The sequence below is a fragment of the Vicugna pacos genome, chromosome 8 (assembly GCF_048564905.1).
Source record: "Vicugna pacos chromosome 8, VicPac4, whole genome shotgun sequence".
NCBI lineage: Eukaryota > Metazoa > Chordata > Mammalia > Artiodactyla > Camelidae > Vicugna > Vicugna pacos.
The window spans coordinates 76,358,918-76,369,650 of NC_132994.1; the positions used below are offsets into that span (position 1 = coordinate 76,358,918).

The 10,733-nt window shown below is 54.2% G+C and overlaps 1 pseudogene; it reads left to right on the forward strand.

Annotated features, from left to right (window-relative positions):
- The first annotated feature begins 2,330 nt into the window (after positions 1 to 2,330).
- LOC102544545 (putative uncharacterized protein FLJ36797) lies at positions 2,331 to 10,446 on the forward strand (annotated as a pseudogene).
- The last annotated feature ends 287 nt before the right edge of the window (positions 10,447 to 10,733 follow it).

Below are 10,733 nucleotides of genomic sequence, written 5' to 3' on the forward strand. Positions count from 1 at the left end.
CACCCCACCCTCCAGACACAGGTGTCCTGCACACAGACGTCAATACAGGCCACACACCCACAGGACAGTTTGTCACCCCCACGATGTGACAGCAAGGCCGGCAATCTCCCATCCATAGCCTGGCCTCTTCCGGCCTCCACTCCTATCTCAACCCCCTCCCCACAGAGTTGCAAGTTCACCCAAATTTGGGTCTCCAGCGTCAGCCTAATCAGCTCGTTCCCGCCCCACCCCCAATTTCCTGGAGACACATGTAAAATCCCATTTGTGGGGGGAAGAGTCTTCTCAAGTTGCCCTGACACAGGGACCTAGGAGGCTGGCTGGCATTCCTGCAGAGGAGCTCAACTCCAAAACCTCCCCTGCCGGCTCTTCCCTCTCCCTCCTCCCCCGCCCCCTACCTTGCTCCTCGCTGCTGCCCTCAAACCAGGCAGTGGGTTCCTCCTCTGGGAGCGGGGACTCTCCTCCACCTCCTCCACCCTCCAGGGCTTTGCGTTTCTTCGACATCTCTGCCGGGGCTGGGGCTCTGGGATGCTCTTTCCCCACCCCCAGCCTCCCCCCTCGGAGAGGAGAGTGAAGGTGGGGTTAGGTGGAGGGGGAAAGGCAGGCGAAAGGGGTGGGGAAGAGAGACCAGGGAGGGAGACTGATGGAGTGGAGCTGCTGCTTAAGGAGGGAAGGCACTTTGGAGAGGCAGGAAAGGCAGGAGGAGGCAGGGGCCAGTGGCTCAGTTCACCAGTGCGGCGGACGTCTAGGGGGCTGTCTGCTCTCTCTCTCCCTCTCTCTCTCTTTCTCTCTCTCTTCCCTCCTTCCTCCTTTTCTTCCCACTAGAAGGGTAAGCCCAGAGGGAAAGAGAGACCCCAAAACCCAGGGAGGAGAGGCTCCTTGGCCGCTCAGATGATTTCCTTCTAGTTTAGGAGGGGGCTAGGCTGGGTGCTGTACCAGGACCTCTGCATGTCCCTGAAGGATTGGTGGCCGGGGGTGGGGTGGGTGGCAGTAGTTCTGGTGTTTGGGAGGGGGCGTTTTCCATGGATTGCAAGGAAAATGGGTGGAAGGAAGAAAATAAAATGCTGCAGGATGCAATGGAGTGATGCCCTCAGGTGTTAGAGGGATAGGACCCCCTCATCCTCTGTGACATCACATGAGCTTTGGCAAAGGGGGTTGGGGGAGGTGGGGAGAGGATGGTGGAGAGTGGCAGCAAAGGCCAGAGGTGGGAAGAGTGGGGAGGGGGTCTTGTCCCCATTCAGAACTGAGGAAGGAAGCCCCGGAAGGAGGAAGGAGGGTGGGGGCACAGCTGCAGCTCCTCTTGGCCACCTCCTGAGGCCCCTTTGGGTCTAGCAAAGCAACCGTGGCCGTTTGCAGCTGGAGGGCAGCCTTCGCAAGGAGCTGGGAAACTTGGTCCAAGCAGTGGCCAGAGGCAATCACTCAGGTGCTGGAGTGGACTGTGGTCCCTCTCAGCTCCTCTGCCCCCCCTTGAATCTTCTTCTAGCTTTATCCATTCAGGTCTCTTTTTTCTCCCCTCCACTCATCACTCCTCCTCCAAAACAGTGTTGTCCCCAAACTACACACATGCGTATACACACACACACACATACACATACTTACTGCCAAAAAGGATGAAGGGAAATGATAGTAAGTTTTTTTAATGTAGGAAAAAGGTTGGAATTAAGTTTTTCTGGACTCTCAAGGGTTAAATAATAGATAAAAGGAAGGGTCCACTTACCCGCCAAAGTATGCGAAGTGCCTCTTTGCTGTCCCCTTCAAGTTCATACATTTAAAAAAGAGATAAAAAGAAGGAAAAAAGGCAGTCGGGCCAGGAGTGCGGTGGGTCCAGAGCTCCATTGAGAACTGCGCAAAACAAGTTGCCAGTGAGTCCAGGTGGCCCAAGTTCATGACCTCTCCAAGAACACTCTCTTCTGCTCCGCTCCGCAGGCGTTTTCCAAACGCTCCGGGCAGTCTGCCTTTCGCGCTGATCTTCTGGGAAAATGGGGAGACAACTCAAGCCGTGTGTGGCATCCTCTTTCCCTCCTGTCCATCTGGGGGTCTCCGCGAAAGCGCCGCCGAGCGCCCTAGGCGCCAGAGGAGACTGGCCCATTTCGGTTCACCCTCCCTGTGGTCGCAACTTTGGACCCACGCACCTACAGAGAACATGAGTGCGAGTGTGCGCGTGTGCTTGAGTGTGCGTGTGCGCGCTTGTGCCAGCCTGGGTGCCTGCGCGCACCGGGCTTTGGGGTGCATGTGCTCTCAGGAACGACTCTCCCTGGCTGCCTGGAACTTGGAGAGTTTTCCTTTAAGCCGGAGCTGCTGCTCGGACACCCCCCCGCGTCCAACAGGAGGCGATGACGTCTGTAGCCTCGTTGCCAGACAGTCCCCAGGCTGCCGCTGCTGTTCATTGACAGGAGCGGGCGCTCAGACGTCAGCAGCCGGACCTTTGGCGAAGCTGCTCCCGCGGAGACGGCTCCCACCCCCGCACCTGCCAGCCCGCCCGGGGTTGGGGGCGGGGAGGGGGGAGAGTAATGAAATCAAAGTCGCTGGGGAGGGGACGGAGGGGGAGGGGGACGGGGCGGGAGGGTGGGGGGCTCTGGGGCTGGGGGAGGAGGGGACTCCGATCTGCCCTCTTTGTCCTGGAGCTCCAGAGTTTATAAATAGTGCTGTCGCCAGCCAGACTCGCCCCCGCCCCCGCCCCCCGCACGTCCCGCAGTGCCCCCGCCTCTGCCTTGTCACTTGGTGCTGGGCTGGCCCTCCTGGGAGAGAGGCGGGGAGGGGGCGAGGAAGCAGGGAGTGGAAACGGACGTTGCTTTTCTCGCTCTTCCCATTCATAGATTCGGTTTGTGTCTTGGGGCCGCCGCTGGGCTCCGGGAGTCGCAGTGAATGGATGGATGCCCGCGCGTCGGGAACGCGGGATCCGCGGGGATGTCGCCCTCGTGGGGGGCGCTTTTCCCACGCGGGGACATGCGTCCTCGCCTCGATGGGCGGGAGGACCCCCAAACGATCACCCAGAAGAGACTAAAGGTCTGCCCTTCCCCGCCCCTCCAACCCCGGGGTCTTTTCTGCCCCTGCAATGCTAGAATGCAAAGCGCTCAGCGCCAGCACGGTGGAGAGGCGGGACGCGGGCGCAGCCAGGGCCAGTCTGAGACCCAGACCTAGCAACAGGGAGGGGAGCGGCCACGTGGCGCTGGGCAGTGCCTGGACTCGAGGGTGTCACCGCCCTCTGCGCACCCTGCGCGGCCCAAGCCGGCTTGCTCACCCCTCCAGAACCCCAGGGGTGCGCTGCGCGCGGTAGGGGGCGCGGCGTGGGGGCTGCAGGGGACCGCGGGGCGGGGTCCCCACCCGAGCCCAGCTCTCTGGGAATCCGTCGGCTCGCGCCCCTCGCGCGCTGCGGCCGGGAGCAGCGGGACGGCGAGGCCCACGCGGGCAGGGAGGGGGAAGTGGCCCAGCCACTGGGCGCTGCCAGGAATCCCACCGAACGGAGTTCTCAGGCGCCTGCTCCTGCGGGAGCTTGACAAACGCGCCCAGAAGCTTCCACGGGACTCAGGACACTGCAGCTGAGGTGAAGCTGAGCGCCTGTGCTACCCTGGGACCCGTGAGCCGGCCAGATGACACTTGACCTCAGGGAGCCTGGTGACCATCCCTTCAGAGCCGGTTCCGCCCAGCCTGTCAGAGCGGCTGCCTGCCCACGTGGCCTTCTCCCCGAGCTCCTGCCCACAAAGGCGACTGCTCCACTTGGGCCCTGGCCCCCACCCCTCTCGCCACTAGAGGAAGTGCCTTCCGGGCTCGCTCCGCACCCCCTCCTAAGTCCTGCTGTGCCTTCCCTCCTGGGACACACTGTCTTTTCACCCTTGGGGAAAAAACAGTTCTTGACCACATCTTCTCCGTGGCTCTCGTCCAGTTCTCTCCCCTTCACAGAGGCTGCCCTGGACCTGCCACGGGTTTCTCCCCTCTCACTGGCTCTTGAACCCAGGCCAACAAGACCGCCTTGGGAGTCCCAGGCAGCTGCTCAGTGAAATCCACTTTCGCCCAGGTCAGCGGTCGCCCCGTCTGCCCAGGGCCAAGGGCAGCTCTCCACTGAGGTCCTCCGCTGTCGAGTCCTTGCAGTGATCTGCGAGCCTCTCTGGCCTGTCCTTCCTGGTCCCCGGCCCCACGGGCCTTCCCCAGAACTCACAACTTTGCATCTGCGGCTCCTCTCTGGGCCCTTCTTCTGCTGAAACCACAGAGTTCTCCTCCTTCTCACCTCAACTCTGGGGCCTCCTCAGAGAAGCCTCCAGCAGCCGCCTCGCCTGCCGCTTAGCTCGCTCCCGTCCCCCGGCCTCATTCCGCTTTCCTCCTGGCGGTTTGCTTTTCCGCTTTGTTTATATCACCTCCCCACTGAAATGCTGGCTCCGTGATGACGGGGATTTTTGCCCTTGCTTATAATCGTGAAAAAACTGGACTTAGCTTCACAGAAGTTCCTCACCTCACCACACATTCAGGAGATGCTTGATTTGTTTGTTGGCAAATAGGAGAAAGTGAGCTTGGAGGCCGGCAGGGGCCTTTTCTCTGCTTCAAGGTCCCCCAAAGAAAACGCCAGCTGAGAGTGTATGGGCCCCCGCCCAGGACGTCGCGAGGCCCCCGGGCGACTCCATTCTCTCCCCACTCACTTTCTTCTTCAGTTGCTTCTCTCTCACCGACTCTTTGCTTTTTTCTCTCCCTGTTGATCTTTTCTTTCTTAACTAAGCCTTAAGTCTGCCATGGGCACCAAAGGCCGTGCCTCAGCCCTGGGCCACGTGGAGCCAAAGGGGACCCCATGCTGATGTGTGTCCTCAGAGACCACACTTTTCAGAGAAGTGTTCACACCTCTTCTCATCCTGTAAGGACACATCCAGTTCCTCTGACTTCAGAATGCCCAGTCAATGTGTCACACACGACCTTCATTCAACAGCCACTGAGCTCTGGGGGCCAGAGCTTGGAGTCCCGGATCTCCCTGAGGCTCAGATCAGAGCAGAGGAGCAGGGGCCCGAGAGGGGCTGGGCTGTGTGCTGGGCTGGGGGCGGGAGGGGGCTGCTCACGCGGCCGGCCTGGAAGGCTGGTAGGAGCTTCATGGAGGAGACCCGGAGGCATGCGGAGTGGGTAGTTTGGAAGGACCAGTGCTCCGCTGCCAGGCCCCACTAAGGAGCGGGCATTGTATCCTGAAGGCCCTGATGGGTTTTCAGAAAAAGGTGAATAATATCCAACATGTGTTTCTCGTTTTCACCAAGAAAACTGGAAAGTGGCTGAGAGGAAAGGCAGCAGGAAGAGCGCTGAGAGGATGCTCTGTGGACCTGGAGATGAAAGAGCGGGTGAGGTTGGAGGAGGTGAGGGCGATGGGGATGGTTCCAGAACGCACATGCAACCGCCCACCTTCTGAAGTAGGATCTGAAGCGGAAGCTGAACTGTGCCATATATTCCAGGGAGACTGACTGGCATCAAGGAGCAGACAGGCCGGCTCCAGACAGGGTGGTCTGAATAAGTGAGGTTTAAGATCCATCCCCACCTTGCCCATCTGGAAGCCCCATGTTCCCGAGTACCTGCCAGCCCCAGTGAAGAGTCAGAGGGGCCCCGGGGAAGACTCACAAGAGACTGATGTACAAGCCGGGGCTCCTCTTCCGCTAGGGAAGATGAGTCTGTGCCGGCTGGGATGCCTTCTTCCTTTATCCCGGCCACCCCCTTCCCATGAACCCATCAGAGTACAGATAGGATGTGGGCTTACAGGCCATTTTGTGTAAGCTGTTGGGGAGAGGGGGCAGAGAACCAGGGGTGAGCGAGCAAAGATCACGTGGCTATGAGGATGGTTCCCTGAGCAGCCAGGACATCCCACCTGGGACCTGGCCTCCCCCGGCTCCCTCCACTCTGCTGTTTCCAAAACTACCTCCCGAGACCTTGAGGAGAACCAACAGAACGCAAGGCTCTGGGGGCGCCTGGGGACTTCTCGGCTCAAGTACAGAGCTGGGCACACAGTCAGAGACTTTCCATCCTCCTTGTTCTTGGAAGAATGTTTCCAGGTTCTTCTCATTCCAAGAAGAAGTGAGATCTTTGGATGATGGGGTGTTCATTCTCACCACTTCCCAGACCTGTCAGGGAAAAACTAGCGAAATCAGAGGAGGCTTCCCGACAAGGCGGTCTGCTTGGCAAGGACCCTGCTAGAAGAACCGGGCTGTTCCCGGCACAGGCGGAGGCTCGGCGGTGACCAGCTGAGCCCAAACATCTGTGCCTGACAGGATTTCTAAGCTGTGGGAAATGCTCTGAAAGCGGGTATTGCAGATACGCAAGGTCTGAGAGTAGCTTCCTTAACACTGTGAATGGGTTAAGCAGAGTCTAATCACTGATTTGCAGAGGTGGAAGGACCATTCAATTATCTAATGAGACTGATCCCCTCGCCCCCAGGTTCTGTGTGAGGAACGAGGGAAATGAGAGCAGATACTGTAGCACAGCCAAATGGTAGTGGGGCTTGGAGCAGGTTGGTTTTTTTTTTAAGGAAGGACAGGATAGCTATACATTATGTTCAGATTTCTCAACTGATCATATAGATATGGAAGTTTCAGATACAGCCTATCTGTTCCTCTCCTCCCATCAATAGCATGGCTTAATTATCCTAAATAGGCCATCTATTTAGGTTTCATCACTTAAACTTTTTTAGACTTTTATTTATTTATTTGTCACACGCGCGCCCTCTGTTTTTCTAATCAGTTAAGAGTGATTTGTACCTCTCAGCCCTTTACCCCCAAATCACTCCCATGTGTATTTCCTAAGAATAAAGATATTTTCTTATATAAACAGAGCACTGTCGTCAACTTCAGTAAATGCACATTACTGATAAAGTACTTTTATCTAATCTCCGTCCATGTTCCCATTTTGTCCATCGATCCAACGTCTTTTAGATACCCCCTCCCCTCCAGAGCAGAATGAGTCTAGGGGCAAGGATTTCATTTGATTGCCCTGTTCTTAGCCTTTTTCAATCTGGAACATTTCCAGAACCTTCCTTCGTCTTTCATGACACAGACATTTAGGATAAATATGGACGTACCTCTCCCTACTGTTAAATAAACCATTTCTCGGTGTGGGTTTGGTGATGTTGCCTCCTGACTGGATTCGGGTTACATGTCCCCAGCTGGACTATAGAGGTGTGACTGTGTCTTTTCCGAATATCATGTCCGGAGGCCCTGACATCCATTGGGTTCTCACCGGTGGTTTGAATCCTGAGCAGGCTCTTGTCTGATTCCCCTCCTGTATAATTACTCTTTTCGTTTCACTTGTAACTAATAAGCAGTCTGTAGGGAGACACTTGAAGATCTGGCTTATACTCTGCCCTCATCAAAATCTTCCCGGAATCAGCATCCGCCTGAGGGTTCCGCCTCCGTCCACTCCTGCCATGAGGCATTTCAAACTCAGCACACCCTCCTCTTTTACCCATCGGCCCTGGGGTGGGCAGGCACCCCGCCTTCTCCCTCACTCACCCATCAGCCCTGGGGTGGGAAGGCACCCCGCCTTCTCCCTCACTCACCCATCAGCCCTGGGGTGGGCAGACACCCCGCCTTCTCCCTCACTCACTGACTTATATGTCTCTCTCTGAGTGACGTCATGAGTATTAAAGTATTAAGAACTCATAAATTCCTGTTTCTCATGGTTTATCGTTCATTCCTGTATGCAGTTATTTTGCTCACATTTGAGCAAAATAAAAGAGCCAGTGGGAGTCCCTGTAAGCTGGCTCCCATCCACACGGCACACCCATCCTTTTCTGAACTCTTCCTTGCTTTCAGCACAGCAAGGTGCCACAGGCTCATGTTGCACCTTTCTAGCCTCAGCCTGGAATCAGCCTTTTCTCCAAGGAAAGCTTGTAGTGGGTATTAGAGATCAGGATCCGGGCACCAGGGTAGTTCACTGCCCCTGGGGTGTCCTTCCTGCTTGGCCCCTGCAACAGACAGATCAAGGCAGTTCACGAGCACATATACAAATCCATGCACACACACACACACACGTCGACAAACATATGCATGCACATATACACGCATTCACATATTTCAGAAGTCAGGAGTCTTCCTTGTCTTTCCCATGGCATCTGTGTGTGTTCCTTCATCGCAGCGGAGCCCCAGCTCCCAACCACGTCCGAGTGTTGAGCCACGCTCAGTCCCACAAAGTGTCTGAAAGTTTCCTGCCTGCTTTGCCGTCAACACTGCAACAAGCAAACTGAAGGAAGTCAGCATGAGTTTTCCATTCTCCCTTCCAGCTCTCACCGCACGGTACAAAATCCGGAGTATCTGTAGTCAACTCTGTGTTCAGAAGTTGTTGGTTTGCTCTGTCTCATTTATTCCCTTCCATTGCCCTTCATTTGAAGGATGACAGGGTTCCTTTGTTTCAATTTCTCTTCAGGGTCAGCAGTTTCCCCTTTCCATTCTTATTGATTTAATTTTATTGTTTGAGTTTGTATTTTTTAAATAATTGGGCATTTTATTTTATTTTATTTTTTAATGGAGGTACTGGGGTGGAACCCAGGACCTCGTGTGTGCTGAGCACGCTCTGCCACCGAGCTGTGCCCTCCCCAGCTTGAGTGTGTGTTGTTGAAGATGCTTCTGAAAGCCAAAGCTCCACTTTAGCTGCGGAGAGAGAGGCCCCCCTTCAATGTTCCTTCCACCCCGTCCCTCCCAGGCCCAGTGAGAAGCCAGCTGCACTGTTTTTTGTTTTATCTCAACTCTACATCCTTTTGTAAAGGTGAGCAGATACGTTCATTTCTTATTTTCTCTTGTTTCTCCACAAAACTTATACTCTACATACTTTTTTGCAGTTTGCTGTCTTCACTTAGTAGCATCTCCTAGAAATCACTCCCTGTCACTTCTCAGCATCTTCCTCAGTTTTTAACAGCAGCTCGATTGTGCACATGTCCTATGGTTGGACATTTAGGCAATTTCCAATACTTTACAATTACAAATAAGTGAAGTAAATCACTTGGCTCATTTACACTTTCATGCTGTAAGAGGACTGCTGGGTCACGAAGCAAATACAAGCACAGGCTTGTTAGACATTGTCAAATTCTTTTTCAAAGGGTTTACAATTCGCCAATCATTTTCTTTAAAAAAAAGTAAAATAAAATTTCCCAAGTGTATGGAGATCTGCATTAGTGAAGAAGAAGTTTTAACAAAGTCATCTGGTTCACCGAACTGGAACGCTTAGGGTCTAAGGGCTGCTTTATCCTCAAGCAGCTTGGGGCGTGATGGGCTAACCAGGACAAGAGCATAAACGTTCGCTTCCTTGACTCTTGCCTAGTCACTGAGCGCGTACATTCTGAGCCTGGTCTCTGTCTGTGTTATGTAATAAGTACCCTGGAAAGGAGCCAGTCAGAACCAGGCATGAGCTCTGTTCTCAATTCTGTCGGGTTCTTGCTCTGTGCATTTGGGGCAGTCATTCGATCTTACTAAGACTCTGTTTCCTCATCTATAAAATGGGGATGAAAGTGAAACATTCCCCGACTGCCTGATGGTTTGGTTTAAGGATCAAACATGTGTGACATTTGTAAACATAAATGGCAAAGTGCTATATATCTATCTATCCATCCATCTATCCATCCATCCATCTGTGGATCTATCTACCAGTTGCCTCTATAGGCCCACAGTCTTGGAAACATCTCCCTTCTAAGAAAGTGAGGGGAAAGAACATTTCACTGAAATTTAGGAAATCTACATTTTTTGGTTCATTTTCATCCCCACCACGGCTAACACACTGCTTAACTCCAGAAAACTCTTTCATCTTTCTAGGTCTGATCACCCATCTTTATACAATGAAAGGGGTGAGCTCCTCCGCCTGTCGGAGTCTTTCTGGTCCCAAGGCATTCTGATTCTTCAAGGAGCGGATGCGAAGGCGGCAGCGAGGGCACTAAGAGGTTTGAGAGGAAGGCCCGCCCCCTCTTTAAAGATCCTCACCAAGAAATGGTTATTTGAAAATGGAGCTTTCGACAAAGTGGCCGATACATTTCCTAAAAATCTAAGATCATTTTTCCACCTGGGGGGTGAAGGCCAGGGGCCTCTGATCCAGTGGGAAGTATTTAAGTTTTTGTTTTTCCCCTTGTCTTTCCCTAAGATCTAGGATAATTATTTTGAGCTTAGCTGGCTCACAAAGGAAGACTGTTAAAAATAAATAAACAACCAGAGTGAGAAGGGCTATTCTGTATTCCTACTGCCATCGTCACTTGGGGCGTATGTACCTCAAGAGACCGAGAAATAAAAGAAGGCCTTCGCCCGGCAGGAGGAAAGCAAAGGGACGTTGGAGGGGAGAGAGGCCGCATCTGTGTGGCTGACTCTAATTTTTTAATTTACCTTCATCAAAGACTTCAAAGTGCTGACTCTAAAACAGCGCCCTCTTCTGGAACAGGATGACCTGCCTGGTGCATCCGTGCAGCCAGGGCCTGTGTTCGTCAGGGAGACAGCCCGGCCCCGCAGCCGCAAGCCTTAGACCCCCTGCTGCCTGGCACTCACAGCCCAGGGAATGAGGACCAGGCCACAATCCCAGGCTGTGCATCTCTGTCAGTGTCTCTCTCATCCTCCCAGTGGCTCTTAGGAAAACCCCACTGCTCCTCTCCACCCTTTCCCCAGTCTGGAAGCTGTCAGGGTCGTGGAAAGTCCCCCTTTCTTTCTACCCGCCTCCAACCCCTCCCAGACTGTGGCAGCTCTGTCCCCAAACATCACTCCTCACCGTCCCCTCCAGCCTGGTTGAGTGTTTACAGCTTAGACTATATGGAG